Source organism: Delphinus delphis, chromosome 18, assembly GCF_949987515.2.
Source record: "Delphinus delphis chromosome 18, mDelDel1.2, whole genome shotgun sequence".
NCBI lineage: Eukaryota > Metazoa > Chordata > Mammalia > Artiodactyla > Delphinidae > Delphinus > Delphinus delphis.
The window spans coordinates 77,581,281-77,600,118 of record NC_082700.1 but is presented as its reverse complement, the minus strand read 5'-3'; the positions used below and the strand labels follow the sequence as shown (position 1 = coordinate 77,600,118).

At 57.3% G+C, this 18,838-nt stretch overlaps 1 protein-coding gene and 1 long non-coding RNA gene across 4 annotated transcripts in view; one reads left to right on the top strand and one right to left on the bottom strand.

Moving 5' to 3' along the window:
• Window positions 1-18,838, bottom strand: part of MCF2L (MCF.2 cell line derived transforming sequence like) — a 121,333-nt gene that overhangs the window by 86,587 nt on the left and 15,908 nt on the right. The window lies entirely within an intron of this gene.
• Window positions 52-18,041, top strand: LOC132413713 (uncharacterized). Of its 3 annotated transcripts, none has more exons than XR_009516791.1 (4): window positions 52-445; window positions 8,505-8,928; window positions 10,289-10,376; window positions 16,635-18,041. It is a non-coding gene; the product is annotated as an uncharacterized lncRNA (long non-coding RNA). The 3 variants fall into 3 exon arrangements; XR_009516792.1 differs by lacking the exon at window positions 16,635-18,041 and adding an exon at window positions 11,652-13,374; XR_009516790.1 differs by lacking the exon at window positions 16,635-18,041 and having other exon boundaries at window positions 10,289-10,520.

Sequence of the window (18,838 nt, the reverse complement as noted above, 5' to 3'; positions counted from 1 at the left end):
GGTGCGGGGAGCTGCTCGGCGGAAGCGGAAGCGGTGCGCGCCCCGCGTCTCCCCGCGGCCACCTGGGAGCCCCGCGAGTGCACCCCCGCGGTGACCAGGGCGCTCGGCAAGGGCTCCCCCGCGGTCACCCGGGAGCCCCGCGCGCGCACCTACGGACCCCGGACAGTCCCGCGCGCGCACCCCCAAGGCCACCTGGGAGCCCCGCGGGCGGGCGGGCGCACCCCGCCGCGACCTCAGCCCGCAGCGCGCCCCTCCCCTCCCCGCGGGCGCAGAGGCGCAGCCCGGCCCGGCCCACCCCTCCAGCCGCGCGACTCTGCGCCCTCCCCGGAGAGACAGGGGAAGCTGCGGGCGCGAGCACGGGAACCGGCCCGCCGTTACCTCCGGCCGCCCCCAGGCAGGTGCAGAGGCCGCAGCAGCCGAGCGCGCCCTCCCCGCGCCGCCCATGGTGAGTAGGTCGGTGGGTCCGCGGGTGGAGGGGTGGACCGGCCGCTCCCCCTGCGCCGCCTGCCCCGAGGACGCGAGGCGCAGGAGGGAAGCGCGCGCCCAGACTTGGGCCCTGGGACCTCGCCACGGTTGGCACGAAGCCACCCAGTGCGTTCTGCAGCCCGGCATCCTGCAGATGCCAGTCGTGAGTGTGCCCGGCCATGAAACCACTTCCCAGGGATGTGCGTGCACCACGTGTGCGCTCTGACCCTGGCTGGCCTCTCCTTACCGCGGGGCTGGCCATCCCTTAGAGGCTGGCATCACAGAGGGAGTGTCTCGGGAGGAAGTGCCCGTTTTTGTAAGTGGTTTTGGGGATTCAAGTGGGCAGCTCGTGTCAGCACAGTGTGTGCCCACTAACCGTCGGCACCGATGGCCAGGAGCGGGGTGGGGGGGGTGTGAAAAGGTGAAGGTTGCCCAGCGTTTGCCCTCAGAGCTCAAGGGTCTGGGGGCAAGAAAGATCTGGAAACACATAATTGCAACATGTGATGAAGGTACAATAGCCACACATGGAAAGTGGAGCAAAGCTAAGAAACTGATGACTTTTCTTTTTTAACGTCAAAACCCACTGAATGTCAGCAGTTTTGTGCGGTTCAGAGTGGAGGCCAGCGAAGGGCGTGGGGGTCAGGAGAGGTGTGAGCCTCTCCCTGTGGACACACGGCCTGGGTTCCTGCAGCTGATGCAAACCCCACTGTACCTGCGCCAGGCCAGCCTGCCCCCATCACGACCTCCCGCCTCCAACTTCAGGGAAGGCCAGTCACCTGGCGGAGCGTCCAGAAACGCTGGCCCAGCCCTCCCCAAAGTGCAGGGGGCACGTCTGCCTTCCCACTGGTCCAAGGGCAAAAACAGCCACACTTTTCCAGGAGCACAACTGGCCCCAGGCCACGTGCCCTCAGGCCTCCACGGCCACCTGGGCGGGGCCTCCTCTCTCCCAGGTACCACCCCGTCCTCCTGGTCCCGCCTCCCCCCCCCCCCCACTTCAGGCACAAAAGTGTACGCAAGTGGTGCTCCAACTTGAGGTGACTGGGGTCCCCCGAGAGCTCGTTAACCCCAGAAGGCCAGCACCCTCCCCCCAGAGTTCCCCATCCAGTAGGTCTGGGGGACCCAGGAACATGCCCTTCTCATGGGAACCCCGGTGACGCTGGTTCACACTTTGAGAACTGCTGCCCGGGTCTAGCCCATCTTTAAACCAAAAGCAAAACAAAGGGAAATGCAAACCTCTGGCCGTGCCGCTCTCACTGGCTCCCGCTCCCTTTATCAGTCAGCTGTTCCCACTCACTGTCAGCTTCGTCCCCTGAAGCACCTCTCGCTGGTGCATTTCTGGGGCCAAGCCGCTAACTCCAGCGCTGCTTCAGGGTCGAGTCTGCTGGCCTCGGTGCCCAGGGCACTGGGCTCCTTGCTGAGCTCAGGTGTTTGCTCAAACTGTCTGGATGTCATCTTGAGGGTGTTTGGTAGCCACGATGAACATGTAGACCAGCAGATCACCCTCTCCGGTGTGGGTGGGCCTTGTCCAATCAGTCGAAGAGGAAAAGATTGAGGTCCCCGAGGGAGGGGGAATTCTGCCTCCAGACTGTCCAGACTCAGCTCTTCCCGGGTCCCCAGGCTGCGGCCATGCTGCAGACTGCAGACTTGCAGGCCTCCGTGACCCCGTGAGCCAGTCCCTCCCTCCCTCTCAATCTATGTCAGACCTTTACTCTCTCCTTAAATTACGGCACACGTGGTGCCGTTGCTATGAAAATCACTGGATGTGGCGTAAAGTATAACAGTCGTGACGACCCCGCCCAACACTACCGAGCGCTTCCTAAGCTCTTTCCATGATGTGAACGATTAAATCTTCACAAGGATTTGGGAGGCTGGCACTGTTTCTACCCTGCTTTACAGAATAAGGCAGAGAGGTCCAGTAACTTACCCAAGGTCACACAGCTGGTAAGGTGTCAGAGACAGGATCAAACTTCGATGCGTATAAACACAGGCCTAAATACAAGTGTTTGCTTCAGGGAAGCACTGTCACGGATCAGTTGGAATGTCACCCCCAGACCCCACCCTCCACAGCGCATCTTAGCCCGAGTGTCCCAAGAGCACAGGCCTCTGCATCGCTGCCTCGGCCCGTCCCAGAAAGAGGCAGAACGTAAGATTATCCCCGGACACTGAACACATCCTCTTAGCAACTGTTCCGGAAAGTCAGCCCTGAAAGGGGAGGCGAGAAACAGGAGAGCTGGGAGGGTGTACAGGTCGGGTTCTGAGAACCCAGGCGCCGGGGGAGCCTGCCCTCGGGAGAGAGGAGGGGGCCCTGGGAGAGGCGGCGACGTGGCTCTTGGAAGGTAGCGGGAGCCGCCCGCCAGGCCTGGGCGCGCTGTTTCGTGCACTAGACTGTCCCACACGGCGGAGCAGGGGGGCAGCAAAGAAGAAGAGGAGACTTGAAAAGGATGCTGTGAAGAAACCCACAGCTTTGGGCAGACAGCCTCACCTGTGAGCTGGGGTACAGAGCCAGCCTCCATCTGAGGGGGCATCCCGGAGCCCTCGGGGACGTCAGGACACACCCGCCTCTCCTGGGCAGCTTCCCCCTGGGCACTGGGTCCAGGTGGTGCTGAGCAGGTGGCGCGGCTGGGGGCGGTCCCGCCCTCACGGGGCTCCCAGGATAAGCCCCGGGCCAAAGGCGCGGACAGAACACTCCGCAGACAGAAGGCAGGGTCACCCAGGATGCTGTGGGAGGGACCAGCTGTGGCTCAGCCAGCGCGTAGCGTGAGAATGGCTGGGGGGTGCGCAACACCAGGGATGTCAGGGATGCAAACCAGACCTCGGGGAGACACCCCCTCGCACCTGCCAACAGCCTCATGAAATAGACGAGAGACGGCAAGCGCTGGTGAGGACACGGAGAGCAGGGAGCCCTCGTGCACTGTTGGTGAGAACGTAAACGGGCGCAGCCGCTGTGGGGAACGGTGTGGAGGTTCCTCAGAAAACTAAACACAGAACTGCCACGTGATCCGGTAATTCCACTTGTGGGCATTTTTCTGAAGAAAACAGAAACACTAATTCATAAAGATGTAAGTACCCCTGCGTTCACTGCAGCACTATTTACAGTAGCCAAGACATGGAAGCAGCCTAAGTGTCCATCGACGGATGAATGGATGAAGACGCACATACACACAATGGAATATTACTCAGCCGTAAAGAGCAATGAAGTCCTGCCATCTGCAGCAACACGGATGGACCCTGAGGGCGTTAGGCTGAGCGAAATAAGTCAGACACAGAAAGACAAACACTGTGTGATCTCACTTACATGCGGAATCTAGAAAAACCAAACTCAGAGAAAGAGTAGGATGGTCGTTACCAAGGGCTGCGGGCAGGGGGTTGTCGTGGGAGACGGGGAGATGGTGCCCCAAGGATACAAGCCTCCCGTTACAGTTACAGATGAGGAAGTTCCAGGCTCCATTGTTCAGCGCGGTGACTACAGTTACCAACACCGTATTCTACATGTGAATGTTGTTAAGAGGGTAGGTCTCGAAGGTTCTTCCCGCAGAAGCGGAGCGGGAACGGTGTGACGTGGTGGAGGCATTCACTAAGCTCATCGTGCTGCTCACCTGAGGTACCGTGTGTCACACTGCCACACGGGCACCTGAAGCTCAACAGTGTGTATAGGGGCATCCACCGAAAAGGTGGTAGCGGTCCCATGGCCCAGGTTTGGTGCAGGGGCCCCAGGGGAGGGTGGCCATCACCGGGATCGGCTAGAAGTGGTACCACAGGGGTGGCGGTGGTGCGCCTGGCCAACCCCACACGCTGGTCTCCAGGAGACAGCCCGCAAGTCAGCCCGCACGTGCACGTGCCCGCATCTCCCCGCCCTGCCCCGCCCTGGGTCCAGGGAGACGCTGGGGGGAGGGAGAGTGGAGAGCAGCGCCCCATCCATCCCAAACCTGCGCCCAGGTGGGGCGGGACAGGGTGGGGAGGGAGAGATGGAGACCAGGTTTTACATCAGGGCTGAGCCTTGGACACTGAGCTGAGCTAACTGAATGACAACAGTTAATCCACTTCTAGACTCAGAATAAAAAGTCACTGGGACCCCCTCTGTAGGTAACAGAGGGGCTGGTCTGGGCGTGGCCACACCTGCGGGATCCCGGCCCAGTTCGGGGAACCTGCAGACGGCATCCTGTCTCACGAGGCTCAGGTTAACCAGACGCCTCCACAGACCGAGGCCCTGCTTCTCCAGCTTTGCCCGTTCACAGCCTAACGGCCTCTGCATGGCCATTCCTGAGCTCAGCAAGGAGCCCAACGCCCTGCGCATTCTAAGAGGAGATGCAGAATTCAGAGTGCTTCCCTACTGTCACAGCATCACTTACCTGGTAGCAAGGCAGGGTGTCCCTTTCATAATCTACTGGGGATTTGTTCAAGGGAAACTTCACAAAGATCCCCCAGCGGCCCATAAATGACTTCTGACCAACCGGGGCAAGGACTCTGGGACGCAGGACTGACCGTCCAGAAAGATCCCAACTGGGAAAGTAAAAGCCTCTGGTCTGAGTGATGCTCTCAGGCTGTGGGTGAGCAGGTGGGGAGCCCCTATGGAGCCTCCTCAGAGAGGGCTCCGCCCCGAACTCAGCCCCTGTTCTGCTGGGGCCACGGGCCCCCCTGCAGCCACACAGGGCAGGGCCTGGGGGGAGGGCAGTGCCAGGTCTGGGATCCCACCCCCACTCCCTCCCGCTTGCAGAGCGCTGGCCTCCTCGGGTTCTGTGGTTATTTTAAGGATGTCACCAGGCTGGGGTTCAGCCCTGCCACCTCCCAGCTGGGCACTTGGGGCAGATCTTTTGGGGCATCGGGCCTGTGCATCTCCTCGTGGGCCTGAGCAGCCTCCAAGCCAGAGAGATTCCGACTTTCTGGGAAGAACGTTCGTTCAGACGTAAAGCAGGAAATAACTGCAAGGACCCACTTCACACTTGCTGCCGCACCTGAGTCGGTGTGGAAGCCGTAGCAGAACGGCATAGGCTCGGGGCTCGTAACAACAGAAACTTAGCTCCCACGGTTCTGGGGTCTGGACGTCCAGGACCAAGACTCCAGCGTGGTCTGGTCTGGGGAGGACCCCCTTTCTAGGGCCTCCTTGCCGTGTCCTCACACGTGAGAGGGGGTGAGGCACTCTCTCGGGTCCCTTCTATAAGAGCCCTAATGGGGCTCCACCCTCACGACCTAATCACCCCAAAGCCCCCCACCTCCTAACACCATCACCTTGGGAGTTACGATTTCAACATATGAGTTTTGGGGGCGGGACACAGCCCGTATTCTGCTCCCGGCCCCCCAAAGTCTACATCCTCACACGCAGAACGTGTTCCGGCATCAACTCAGAAGAGTCCCTAGTCTCACCTGAGCTACGCGGCTGAGGCGACTCACCGAGGCCAGGTCCTCTCCGGCCGAGAGCCCGTGGAACCGGACAGGCAGCCACTTCCGAGGACAAACAGCCCCGTCCCAAAGGGGAGAAAGGGAAGAATGGAGGGTAGCAGGCCCCGAGCCCGTCCAGACCCTAAGGCCCCGGGGGGGCCGTCTTCCAAGATGGGGCGCGGGGTCGGTGCAGGCCCCAGGGGCCGCCCTCACGCAGCCTTCCCAGCTTGGAGCCCTGCAGAGAAGACGCTGCCATGACAACACCAAGGTTTACCCCCCGACCCTCCGGAGGGGCGGCCACCTGGGCCTACGGCGTACCTAGGCCCACACCACGCCCGGGCCCGCCCAGGAGCGAGGTGCCGCGATGCCGGGAGCAGCAGCCCCCCGGCCCTTGCACTCAGCTGTGACGGCAGCCCGGTGGCCTCCGGGGCCCTTCCTGCGTTGCCCTGGACAGCAGGTCCTGGCTTCGTTTGCTCACAGTCACGGCCACGCTCCAGTCCTCCTGAGCTCTTTGCTTTGTTCCCGGCCGTCCGGGGAGGGGGAGAAAAGGAGCCGTGGTTGCCATGACGTAGGCGTGTTGCTACAAAGTCCCCAAAGTGACCAGGCTGCCTGGCCGTGAGGACAGTAGGATCCGTCCACCTGGCAGCTGGTAAGATCCCCAGATGTTACACGAATGCACAGCAGACTTGGCAGCTCAGTGGACAAGCCTGATACCTGAGGAGGGCTCTGCGGGTGTCTGGCTCTGACGGACATCCGCTCGCGGTCAGGTCAGTGGAGCCGCGTGAGGCTTTAGGCCCAGCGCGCCTGGCTTCCAGGAGCCCTGGTCGGAGCACAGCTGACGCAGCCTCGCCTGGGGGCCGCCTCGTCCATCCCAACAGCGCTGGATGCCCCGCGAGGAAAGCGCGCGGGCAGCGAGGCAGGGACACAGGCTACCCGAGGACAGTCGCGGCCCGGGGAACGCGCTGCTGTCCCTCGGGCCCAGCGCACGTCGGCAGGTGCTCTGACTCTAAAGGGGTGTCACAGACAGGCGAGGTGCTCTGTTAGCGCACACCGACCTCGCTTATAAGTGAAACGAGCTTTCGGAGCGGGAACCACGTGTCTGTGTCCCTCCTCCAGACCCTGACCCTCCTGCTTCGCTCTATAAACACGGCCCGTCGCCCAGAACAAGTGCTGGCTGGAAACACAAGAGTTTTAAGAGGCAAAATGCTTAAAGCGAACTCGCACTGTGACGTCTAACGTTCTCCTCACGTCACGTGAACCTCAGTTCAGGTTCTCAGGACAGAACATCAGGTCCGAGCAGCGACGCGGGAGGCTCCGCGGTTAGGGCCGGGTGCAGCACCAGCCCCACGACCTCGCACCTTGTTGGGCTCTTTCGGTTCCTTGGGAATCACGCCTCCTGGGAAGCAGGAAAGATAACTCGGTGCACGGTGGCATCTGGACTTTCTTCCCTCATTTCAGATACTTTCCAAGAAACCGCAGGAGACTAGAGAAGAGCGCGTGGTAGGCCCTGAAGGGACCTGGCACCGCTCCCTCTGGGACTCAGGGCAACACTGACGCCCGGTCCTAGAGCAGCTGGAGTTGATTTTAGTCTCCGAGCGCCTGGGGATCTCCTGTGCGTGCGTTTAAGAGGCCCCCACGTTCGGGGTCGTGCACGTGGCATACCCACCATGAGACCCAACCCTGGGCCTCTGGGGAGACATCCCCACGGAAGGCCAAATGCTGACAGTGTGCTTTTGGGGGTGGAAACGCCCCTCTGGGAGACTCTGCCTAGCAGCGCAGCTCGGAGTTTGGGTTCCAGAGTCAGCAACCTGGGCTCACATCCCGGCCTGGCCACTTACTTACTGGGTGGGTGACCTCGAAGAAGTTTCTTAGTCACGCTCTGCCTCAGTTTCCCCATCTGTGAATGGGGACCACAGAATACCTACAGCACTGGGTCGTTTTGAAGATTAAATACGTGGAAACGGTTAGAAGAGTGCCTGGCACGTGGTACACATTCGATAAATATCGGCAGTGCTGTAATATTCAGAGAATCAGGCCTCGTCCCCGTGGTTCAGGGCGACCGGGGGGGACCCCACGCTCGCCTACCCCTGAGCCCCGAGGCCCGGCATGGACGCGAGGCTGCGCTCCTGCTTGGCGGCGGGTCCACTTGTCCAGCACGGACTTGAGCCGCCCCCTCTGGGGCCCAGGTCGCGGCCACGTCTTCTTCGTTTGCCCGACTCCTGAGGTCTGATGATGCGGGGCCCCCAGCCTGGCCGTGGCCCAGCGGCCCCTCAGGGCACAGCGGGTGTGACACGGCGTAGCTCCGAGTATCCCAGGGCTGTTTCCTCCTTGCGGGGCAAGCCACCTTATGTTCGCAAAGCCGCGCACCCAACCCTGCAACGAGCACACAGAGCCCGGAAACCCAGGGCCCGGCCCTCCCGAGGCCCTCCCGAGGCCCTGCCGCCTCATCAAACCAGAGTCCGGGGCCTTGGCCGCAGGGGTGCCGCGGGGGGGGCTCAGCCCACAGGGGACGGTTGTTCAGAGGGGCCCACCTCCAGGTGGCCCCTGCGGCTGCCGGACTAGGTCAGGGCAATCGTGAGGTTCAGTAAAGAGAGAGTGAAGAATTAAAGCGGCCCCGCTAACACCTGTTGTTCTTTTATTTCACTGTTTCCATTTTTGAACAGCTCTACTGAGGACAATTGAGATACGAAGAGCCACGCCGTCGCCATGTACGGTGCGATGAGCCTGGACCTGCGAGAGCACCGAGAGCCCCTCCACAGTCAGGGGAACAGAGGGAGCCCCCACCCCGAGCTGCCTGCACCCCCGAGCTGCCTGCACCCCCGAGCTGCGGCCGGAACACTTAACGTGAGACCTGCCCTCCTGACGCGGTTTCAGGTGCACAGCACCGGGCTCTCAACCAGGGCGCTGTGCTGTCAGCAGCTGCGGAGCGCCCTCGTCTCCGTAACCGCGACCCCACGCCCGCTGAGCCGCCCCTGCAGCCCCTGCAGCCCCAGCCCGCCTGCTCCTCTGGGTCTGACTATTCGAAGCTCAGCCCTTGCAGCCTTTGCCCCTCTGCCTGCTCACGTCAGTCGGCGTCATGTCCTCCAGGTCAGTCCCCGTTGTGACAAGCGACAGGATTTCCTTCTTTCAGGCTGGCCGTCCTAGCCAGGCGTTTAGAGCACAACACCAGCGTGAGGAGGGGGGCGGTGGCAGGTATCCCCTCCCCTGGGAGGTGGGGGCTGGAGCAGGGAGGGGGGACACCACGGCAGCCCAAAGGGACCTGAGCCGGGTGGGGCAGAGGTGGGGAGATTTCATTCTTTTGCTACCACTGTGTTTGAGGCCTGGGAAGGCGGATGTCGCAGGAAAGTAAAATACTACCCTGGCTCCAGGCAGTTACAATCTCATCGGGTGATAAGACAGGTTTGGGAGAAGCTCCAGGATAAAAGCAAACTTGACTCAGGACTTCGCAGCCGCTGGGAAAGGCCAGGAGGGTGGCGGAAGGAGACTGTCAAATACGGTCCCCTCCAGAGAGCGTCAGGGCGCTGGACGCAGACACAGTCTTCCGGCCGGGCGGCCCCCTCCTGGGAGCAGCTCCCAGGTTCCCACTGGGAGGCCGTGGACGGGAGGCCAGGGAACAGGGGTCATGGCAGTCCCTGGGGGCCCAGACACCCGCAGGGGCTCTCCCACCCCTGTCTCTGCCATTTGTGCCCCTGCACAGGTGAACCCCGTGACAGAGATCACGGCTTCCGTCTTAGGCTCCCGCGGCCCCTTGGACGGTTGGCGGCTCCATGTGTGTCCGCTAGTGTCCATCTTTGTCTGCTGGACCCTGGAGGAGATGGACACCCACGTCAGACCTCTCTTGGACTAGTGTCAGGTGGCCAGCCCTTCACCACATCCTACAGAGATCAGGGCTGGAAACGTTCCTTCCACCAAAAATGCACGGAATAAGCACTGATGCCAAAATAGGGCCCCTGGCAAAGGGTCGCATCCTCTTACCCCCGCAGGGAGCAGGGCCCCTTTCAGCTCCCTGGGGGTGGGGTGTGCCCAGCACCAGCCCACAGAACAGACTCGCGCAAAGTAGCCCCTCACACCCGAGGTACCTCGGACCTTCTGGGTACCAGCTGCTCTCCGTACAAACAGTATCTTCCCCAAATGGGCGGGTATGTGACTGTCGCCTGCAGCCTTAATTATCCCCGCCCCCCCACCGGGCTCTCCCTGGCAGTGGATTTGCCGTCTGAGTGGAGAGGAAGCGGCTAACAATAGGGGTCACCGACGGGAATGACAGCGGGTCTTTCCGGGGGCGCCCGCGCTGACGTCTCTGTGCTGTTTATACTCCTTCTCCGGGGACTTTGGTCCAAAACAGTAAACATGGGGAACATGCCAATCTGTGATTAGGAAGCTGGTTTATTACTTTGTTTAGAAAACTAGTAGTAACAACTTTAAATTTGATTTTATCGTATGTTTTCAGATTCTCCCCACCCAACAATCCACAAAATACCTGAAGGTCCAGAGGAGGGGGTCATAGGCACTCAGGCTCTGCAGAGGCTCGGGGGCTGGTACGTGGGCCGTGGGCCTCCTGTCTCTCCCCGGGGACGTGGTCAGTGGAAAAGATGACGCAGGGGCGCCTTGGCGCTGAGACCTCCAGGAAGGAACCGGGAAGCCGGGCATGTGTGTGAATCGCACACAGTGACACCAGCGGTGCTGCAGGGCAGTAGGGGAGGGTGGGGGGAGGGTGGAGGGCAGTGTGGAGAGGGCGGGGGGGAGGGTGGGGGCAGTGGGGGGAGGGCAGGGGGGAGGGTGGGGGCAGTGGGGGAGGGCAGGGGGCAGTGGGGGGAGGGCAGTGGGGCGGGGGGAGGGAAGGGGGAGGGCAGGGGGCAGTGGGGGGAGGGCAGTGTGGGGAGGGCAGGGGGCAGGGGGGGCAGGGGGTGCTCTGAGCTCCCTTGCAGCCCCCACTGAGGCTCCAGCAGCAGCAGCAGGCAACCACATTCCCCTCGGCATCCGCAGCTGCCTCCATCCCCTCTGCCTGCCACTGAATATTTAAACATACCTGATTAATTTCAGAAATGTCATGTATTCAAGTGTTAACTAAGAGGCCGTATTTTCCAAGGCTCAACACCAAGGTCACTGAAATTGAATTTAACCTACCTTAACATGTATTTTAACTTGGAGATCTGGACCTATAACTCTGTAGCAAATATTTATTTTACGCCAGCCAAGGTCACAGCTATCTAAAAGGAGAGCTCCTTCCCCCTCCTTCCCACTGCAAGTAAGATTCTACGTCTTGGCAAAACTCTTCCTACCCAGCACGTATGTGTGGACTTGTTGGCAGTGAGTGAAGAGGGCTGTGGATTATTTTTTTGTTTGTTTGTTTTGTTTTTGCGGTACGAGGGCCCTTCACTGTTGTGGCCTCTTGCGTTGCGGAACACAGGCTCCGGACGCGCAGGCTCAGCGGCCATGGGTCACGGGCCCAGCCGCTCCGCGGCACGTGGGATCCTCCCGGACCGGGGCACGAACCCGCGTCCCCTGCATCGGCAGGCGGACTCTCAACCACTGCGCCACCAGGGAAGCCCAGGGCTGTGGATTATTAACTCCCTTTTTTAAAGTCACTTGTAGATTCACAGGCAGTTACAAGGAATAATCCAGAGAGACCCCTTCCCCCCAATGGTTACAACGTGCAAAAGTACAGTAAGATGTCACAGCGTGGACAGTGACACCAGCACAGCCCACACCCTGTGCTCCCCATCACCACGCGGCCCCCTTCACAGACACCCACCTCCCTCCCACCCCCTCCTGAACCCTGGCGACCACTAGTTTTTTCTCCATTTCCATAGTGCTGTCATTTCGAGAATGTTCTCTAAATGGAATCACTCAGCCTGACTCTCTGGAGGTCCATCCAGGTGGTTTTGTGAACCTGTCGTCTGTCCTTGCTCTTGCTGAGTCGTTAGCGTTCCACAGATTCGAGGGACCACAGCTTCTTCTAGCCATTCACCCACTGAAGGACATGAGGGTTCTTTCCAGTTTGAGGCTACTATGAATACAACTAATGGAAACATTCGTGTGCATGAATTCGTGTGAATATGTTTCTCTTTCTCTGGGATAAATGCCCAGGAGTGCAATTTGCTGGGCTGGATGACAGCTGCATGTTTTGTTTTCAAAGAAACTGGCAAACCGTTTCCAGATGGCTGTACCATTTTACATTCATCCCCACCATCAGCGTAGAGACCCAGCTCCTCAGCGCCCTGACCAGCACTGGGTGCGGCCACTGCTCTTCACTTGAGCCCCTCTGGCAGCTGCGTAGTGGTACCTCGTAGCTATTCTGCATTTCCCTAATCACCTTTCTGGTGTGCTTTTGTCATCAGTACCTCTTCATCTCTGCTTTCCATTTTCTAACTGGACTGTTTGCTCTTATACCGGTGAGCTTTGAGTCTCCTTAGTCCTCTATCTGTGATTTGCAAATATTTTCTCCTGTCTGTAGCTTGTCTTTGTTCTCCTGGCAGGGTCCTTTGGAGAGCATACGTTTTTCATTTTGATGAAGTCTAATTTACCCGTTTTTTCTTTTATCATGTTTTTGGCATCAAGTCTATGAACTCTTGGTCTCTTCCTAGGTCCTGAATGTCATCTACTGTATTTTTTCTGATGTTTTATAGTTTTACACTTTATGTTTAAATCTGTGACCCATTTCGAGGTAATGTCTGTATAAGGTGTGAAGCTTAAGGCATGGTTTTTGTTCGTTTTTCTTTTGCCTCTGATGTCCTACTGCCCCAGACCATTTGTTGAAAGGCTGTTTTCCCCCCACTGAGCTGATTTGACACCTTTGTCAAAAAACAGTTGGTCCGTCTGTGTGGGGTTACTCCTGAGCGCTGTATTCCGCTCCGCTATTCCGCTCCGCTGTCTGTCCCTCTGCCAGCTCCTACCCGTCCTGATTAGTGTGGCAAAATAATGCCTTGCTATCATTTAGACTGCTTCCTCCTACTACATTCTCCTTTTTCAAGATATTTTAGGTATTCTACCTCTTTGACTTTCCACACAAATTTTATGATAATCTTGTCTATAGCTACAAAAAATGTTGTTGATCAGTTTGGAAAGAATTGAGGTCTTCACTATGTTAAGACGTCCGATCCGTACACACTGTATGTCTCTCCATTCGTTTAGGTATTTGAGTTCCTTCATCAGCATTTTCCAGTTTTCAAGCCGTGTACGTGTTTTGTTGGAGTTGCACCTAAGTACTTCATTTTTTGGAGTAATTGTAAACGGTACTGTATTTTTAATTTTGGTGTCCATGTGCTCATTGCTATACGGAGAGATACAATTTATTTTTCAATGTTTATCTTGTATCCTGCACCTTGCTAAACTCACTTATTAGTTCTAGAGCACTTCTGTAGAGTCCTTGAGATTTTCTAGTTAGATAATCGTGTCATCTGTAAATAGAGACTGTTTAATTCTTCCTTGCCAATCTCCATGCCTTTTATTTCCTTTTCCTGACTCACTGCACCAGCAGGAACTTCCAATACAATGTTGAGAACGTTGTTCCCAGCTGCGCGGGTACAGCATACAATCGCCACCGCTAAGTGTAACGTCAGCTGCAGGGGTCTTTCGTAAGTACTCTGATAACTTAAGAAGCTCCCCCGTATTCCTGTGTCTCTGAAAGGGTGTTGAACTTTGTGAAATACTTTTTCTGCATTGATTGAAATGACCGTGTGATTTTTCTTTAGTTCATTAATATGGTGGATTACACCGATTCATTTTCAAATACTGATCCGGCCTTGCACTCCTGGATTAAACCCACGTTGGCCATAATGAGTAATTCTTATTATTTGTGGCTTCACTCCATTGCTAATGCTTTGTTGTGGATTCTGTGTCTGTATCCATGAGGGCTGTCGGCCCACAGTTTTCCTTCTCGTTTTTGTCTGGTTTGGGCATCAGCGTAACACTGGCCTCGTAAGGTGAATAGGAAGAGGGCGTGCAGAGCTGGCGTTCTTTACTGCGTGGTAGAACTCTTGAGTGAAACCATCTTGATCTGAAGGTTTCCTTTCTGAGAGTTTTTAAATTATGAACTCAACGTCTCTAACAGCTCCAGACTGTTCAGATTATCTGTTTCCTATCAAGGGAATGGTGGTAGTCTGCGCTTTTCAAGAAATCTTTGTTTGTCTTCAATGTTCAGAAGTTTAACTATATGTCTTGGTGTGGTTCGGGGGGATTTATTCTAACTGGGGTTCTACTAACTTCTTAAATATTTGCGTTTGTGTCTTTTGCCAAATTGAGCCATTTTCAGCCTTTATTTAGGGACTTTTCAGCCCCTCCTCTGTCTTCTCTCCTGTGACTCCAGTGACAGGAAGGTCAGATCTTCCGTTAGAATCCCCTCGGGTCCCCAGGGCTCTGTTCTTCTTTTTTTTCCCTTAGTTTATTTTCCTTATGGTTGGGTGATTCCTGCTGCTTTCTCTTCAAGTTTATAGATTCTTTCTGCCGTCCTCTCCCTTTTGTTGCTGAGCCCACTGACTGGGATGTTTTTGCTTCAATTACAGTATTTATGAAATTTATGAAATGCCCGCTTCCTTCTCTCCATCTTCTATTTCTTTGCTGAGAGTTCTTGTTTTCCCTTTTCACGCACGTCTGTAATCGCTCGGGGAAGCGTTCTATGGTGGCTGCTTTGACCTCTTTGTCCGACGGTCTTGCCGTCTCTCCCATCTCTGTGTTGACACCTCGTCTTTTTTCATTCGTTCTGAGACTTTCCTGGTTCCTGATATGAGTTAGTTTCCGAAGGACACGTGGACATTTCTGCATTATGTTACGAAACTCTGTATTCGTTAAAAAGCTGCAGTTTTGGCGGACTTCCTCTGGGGGCTCCGATGGGGGGGAAGGAAGGGCACCGCCTCTTTACTGCCAGGCAGGGGTAGAGGCCAGGTTCCCCAACGGCGACACTCAAGACTCGACATCTGGGGCAGAGGGTGAGAGGTCGGGGGCTCCTTGTCACTGCTGAGGGGTCCCCACTGATGCCTCCCAGCTGGGGGTCTGGGGTCCTTGTCACTGCTGAGGGGGTCTCCACTGACGCCTCCCGGCTGGGGGTCTGGGGTCCTTGTCACTGCTCCCTGAGCATCCCCACTGTCACTGTGGGGGGTGGGCTCGCTGGTCCCCCGGGTGGTGGTGAAAGTCCTGGGTCCACCAAGCCTCCTCCGAGTCCCAGGGCAGGGGGACGCCCAGGCTCCCCACGTGGTCTCCACTGACCTCACGTGTCAGCGCTGGGATGGGACTCATCGCCACCGAATGAGGCAGGGGAGCCTCAGGCAGCCTCTCAGAGTGGGAGTCTACGTCCCCGCCATCGTTGGGGCCTGGCGGGTAGAGGGGCACAGTCTTCCCGTGATGTCAGGCTGGGGTGGAGCAGGTATCGTCCAGAAGTTGCTGTCCTTCCTCTCCTGGTCCTTTGGTGGAGAGAGCAGGCTTTGGTCAGGGCTTTCTGGGGTTTACGCCCAGTGGCGCTTCCGGTTGCCGGTTCCTCCAGCACCCAGCCTGGACCACTGTGTCCTTCTTGGGCCCTGGGATCCCGGCTGCTCTCCTCCTCAGAACCTTCTCACTTTTTTCACATGTAAAGTTCAGGGGCCCGTGTTTACCGAGTGGAAGCGTCGGGGGAAAGTCCGTCTCTTCCATCTTCTGTGCGGTGGTCTTTCATGGGTTAAGGTTTAAAGTGACATCAGAGCACAAGCATCTCTTCTGACCCAGTGAGCTCTGGATACACACCTCCCTCTGGCTCTGGGTGAATTCATTCAGAAAAACTCCTGAGACAACAAAGGGGGCTGCCTCTCAGTTTCCCACATAAGAGGAGGCCCTGACCTGGGGGCGGGGCGCTGACCTCGAGGAGGCCCTGACCTGGGGGCGGGGTGCTGACCTCGAGGAGGCCCTGACCTGCGGGCAGGGCGCTGACCTCGAGGGAACCTCCAGCCCATTTTCACAACAAAATCCGAGGAGGGTCGGGGCAGACACAGCCCTCTTCCTCCAGCCGCTGCAGTGAAGCTGTGACCTGCCATTCTCGTCTGTTTCCTTCCTGTTTGGTAGAACACGTGCATTCCCATAGGTTTAAAGTTTAGTGATCTGTCGGCTCACAGGGTATCCAGCTAGTAATTATGCTTCTGTGGGTCACAGCTGCATCTATTTTGTTTATTTTGAGATTAGAGTTACTGTCGTTTTTATTGCAAAGGGAAGAAAAATGATCTTTAGGGATATCTGCTGAAGGATGTTGGCTAGCTTTAGTTAGAGTAATTTCACTGGGTAGCAAATGTGCCTGCTTACATTCTGACGTTTCAAGTGAAAAGCTGACCAAGCGAAAAGGTGACTAAATTTTAGCATCCGTCATGGAAAGCTCTGGAATTTCAACAAATACAAATGGAAAAGTGTTAGCATTTCGAAGAGGGAGATGCAAGAGGGAAGAGATATCGGGAACATATGTATATGTGTAACTGATTCACTTTGTTATAAAGCAGAAACACACACACCATTGTAAAGCAATTATACTCCAATAAAGATGTTAAACATAAATAAATAAATAAATAAATAAGAGAAATCCCCTCAAAACATGATGCCCCAAATAGAGAAGGCTGGCCCTCGGGTGAGCTCAGGTGTTCTGCAGGAAATAACCTCACTTTCCCACCTGGCTGGAACCACCTGGAAGTCACAGGAGGAGTCCTGGGTTTAAAAAATTAAAAACATGGTTAATATCCGTGTCAGTGAACCACGGTGTCACTGATTCACCTGCCTGTGGTTCGTTTCTGTAAGACTAAGAAGGACGCTGGTACCAGCCCAATTATCTGTTTTGACCACCTCAGGTAGTGGGTGTATAAACGTGCCAGACATGCTCCACCACCACCCGTGTACGCAAGACGAGACCGCATCGCACGTGCAGATGAGGCTTTGACTCTCTGCCCACACGGGCACTTCCTGCTCAGCCGGGCGGGCGCACGGCCCACGGTCAAGAAGACGGTGCAGGAGGTGAGGCTGCAAACCCGTCACCGCAGCTTCCAACACACCTCGTGGGAAAAGATCCCAACGACAGTGACGTGGGATCACCCCCTTCCACGACAAGCGCTTAGAAATAAGACTTCAACTTTGAAAGCAGTTTGAGGTTTGCAGAACACGGAAGAGGAGGTACAGGGAGTCCCCACACATCCCCCCTCACTGGTGTGGTACCCACGTTATGACTGATGAACCAGTGTTGCTATGTTCTATGTTATTAGCTAAATCTGCGGTTTACATCAGAGCTCGCTCTTTGCGTCAGGCAGTTTTTGAGTTTGGACAAATGCATGGTGTCACGTACCCACCATTATGGTATCGTGCAAGATGGTTTCACTGCCCTAAAAGCCCCCTCTCTCTGTCCACCCTGTGGTCACCCCAGGTGGCTCTGGGGCGTCCCTGTGATGTGGTCCATCCCACAGGATGCAAGCTGGGGGCATGGCGACCTACCCTCATGTCCCGCCCACTCGCCCCTCCACCCCCCAATTCCCTGGTCCCCACATCCCCGTGGTGCCCACAGGACCTTCCTCCCTCTCCCCAGGCCCTGCTGCAGCCTGAGAAGCAAAAAACACATGGTTTGGGGTGCCGGACCCTGGAAACCTGCCCGTTGGGAAGGCACGTTCTCCAAGACAAAGTCTGCTCTGAGGCGCTCCACTCAGGGTGTCATGGGCCCAGGTGCACCCAGCCCCGGGGACCACGCCCATTCACCCCGGCAGGAAGCCAGCCCCGGTGCCCTCTGGGTCCTCAGGGGTCAGCGCATTAGTGAGGTCGCACTCCCCACAGGGAGACTCGTGCCCCTGGGCACGGTTTTGGTTGTCAGCATGGGTGTGTGGAGGCCGGACCTGCTGCGCGCCCCACTGTGTACAGAAGGGCCCCCTGGCCACGAGCAACTCGCCTGCACACCTGCCGTACCAGGTGGGAGCCCCAGAGTGAGAGCCAGGGACACGGGAGGGTGCAGGGCCTTGTACCCGGAAAACGCAGAGCCCTCCACAACTAACAGTAAGAAGACAAACGCCCCTAATGAAAATGACCTGCATTCACCATTCTCTGAAGAAGGTCTTCAAACTCATGGAAAGATGCTCACCATCGTCAGTGAGCAGGGAAAACTGCGTCAGGCCACAGGAGGTACCACCTCCCTCCCAGTGGGTGGCCGAAAGGGAGGCGATGCACAGTGACACAGCCGGTGGGGATGGGAGCGGGGGGGGGGGCAGCCGCTGCGGGAGACGTGATCGGCAGCTCCATCCCAGGTCCGGCCCAAGAGGACGGAAAGCCGGGCCCCACAGACACTAGTGCATCAGTGCTCACAGCAGCCAAGACGTGGAGAGAACCCCAGTGTCCATCGACTGACGGACATGAAGGGAGGTCCATCCACACGGGGCGGGGGGCACGGTCCAGCCGCGGAAAGGAAGGAAGCGCTGACACGCTACAACACGTATGACCCCGAAAACATGCTAAGGGAAAGAAGCCAGACACAAAAGGCGGCGTACTGAGTCCGGTACATGAGACACACCCAGCACAGGCAAACCCCCAGAGGCAGAAGGCGGGTTAGCGGCTGCCGGGGGCTGCAGCGGGCTGGGGAGGCAGTGCTGGCGTGTGGGCTTCTTCGGGGCCAGGGGATGGTCTGCAGTTGGAGCCCGGTGGCTGCCCAGCTCTGTGAATACACTTACAGCCGCCAAATCATACGTTTAAAAGGGTGAAATTTCACGGCACAGGCACACCTTGCTTTACTGTGCTTCGCAGACACTGCAGTGTTTACACATTGAAGGTTTACGGCAACCCTGGGCTGTCAGAGGATAACTGACATTTTTTAGCAATAAAGTATTTTTAAATTAAGGTATGTAGGTTGTTTGTTTTTTTTTTGCGGTACGCGGGCCTCTCACTGCTGTGGCCTCTCCCGTTGCGGAGCACAGGCTCCGGACGCGCAGGCTCAGCGGCCATGGCTCACGGGCCCAGCCGCTCCGCGGCATGGGGGATCCTCCCGGACCGGGGCACGAACCCGCGTCCCCTGCATCGGCAGGCG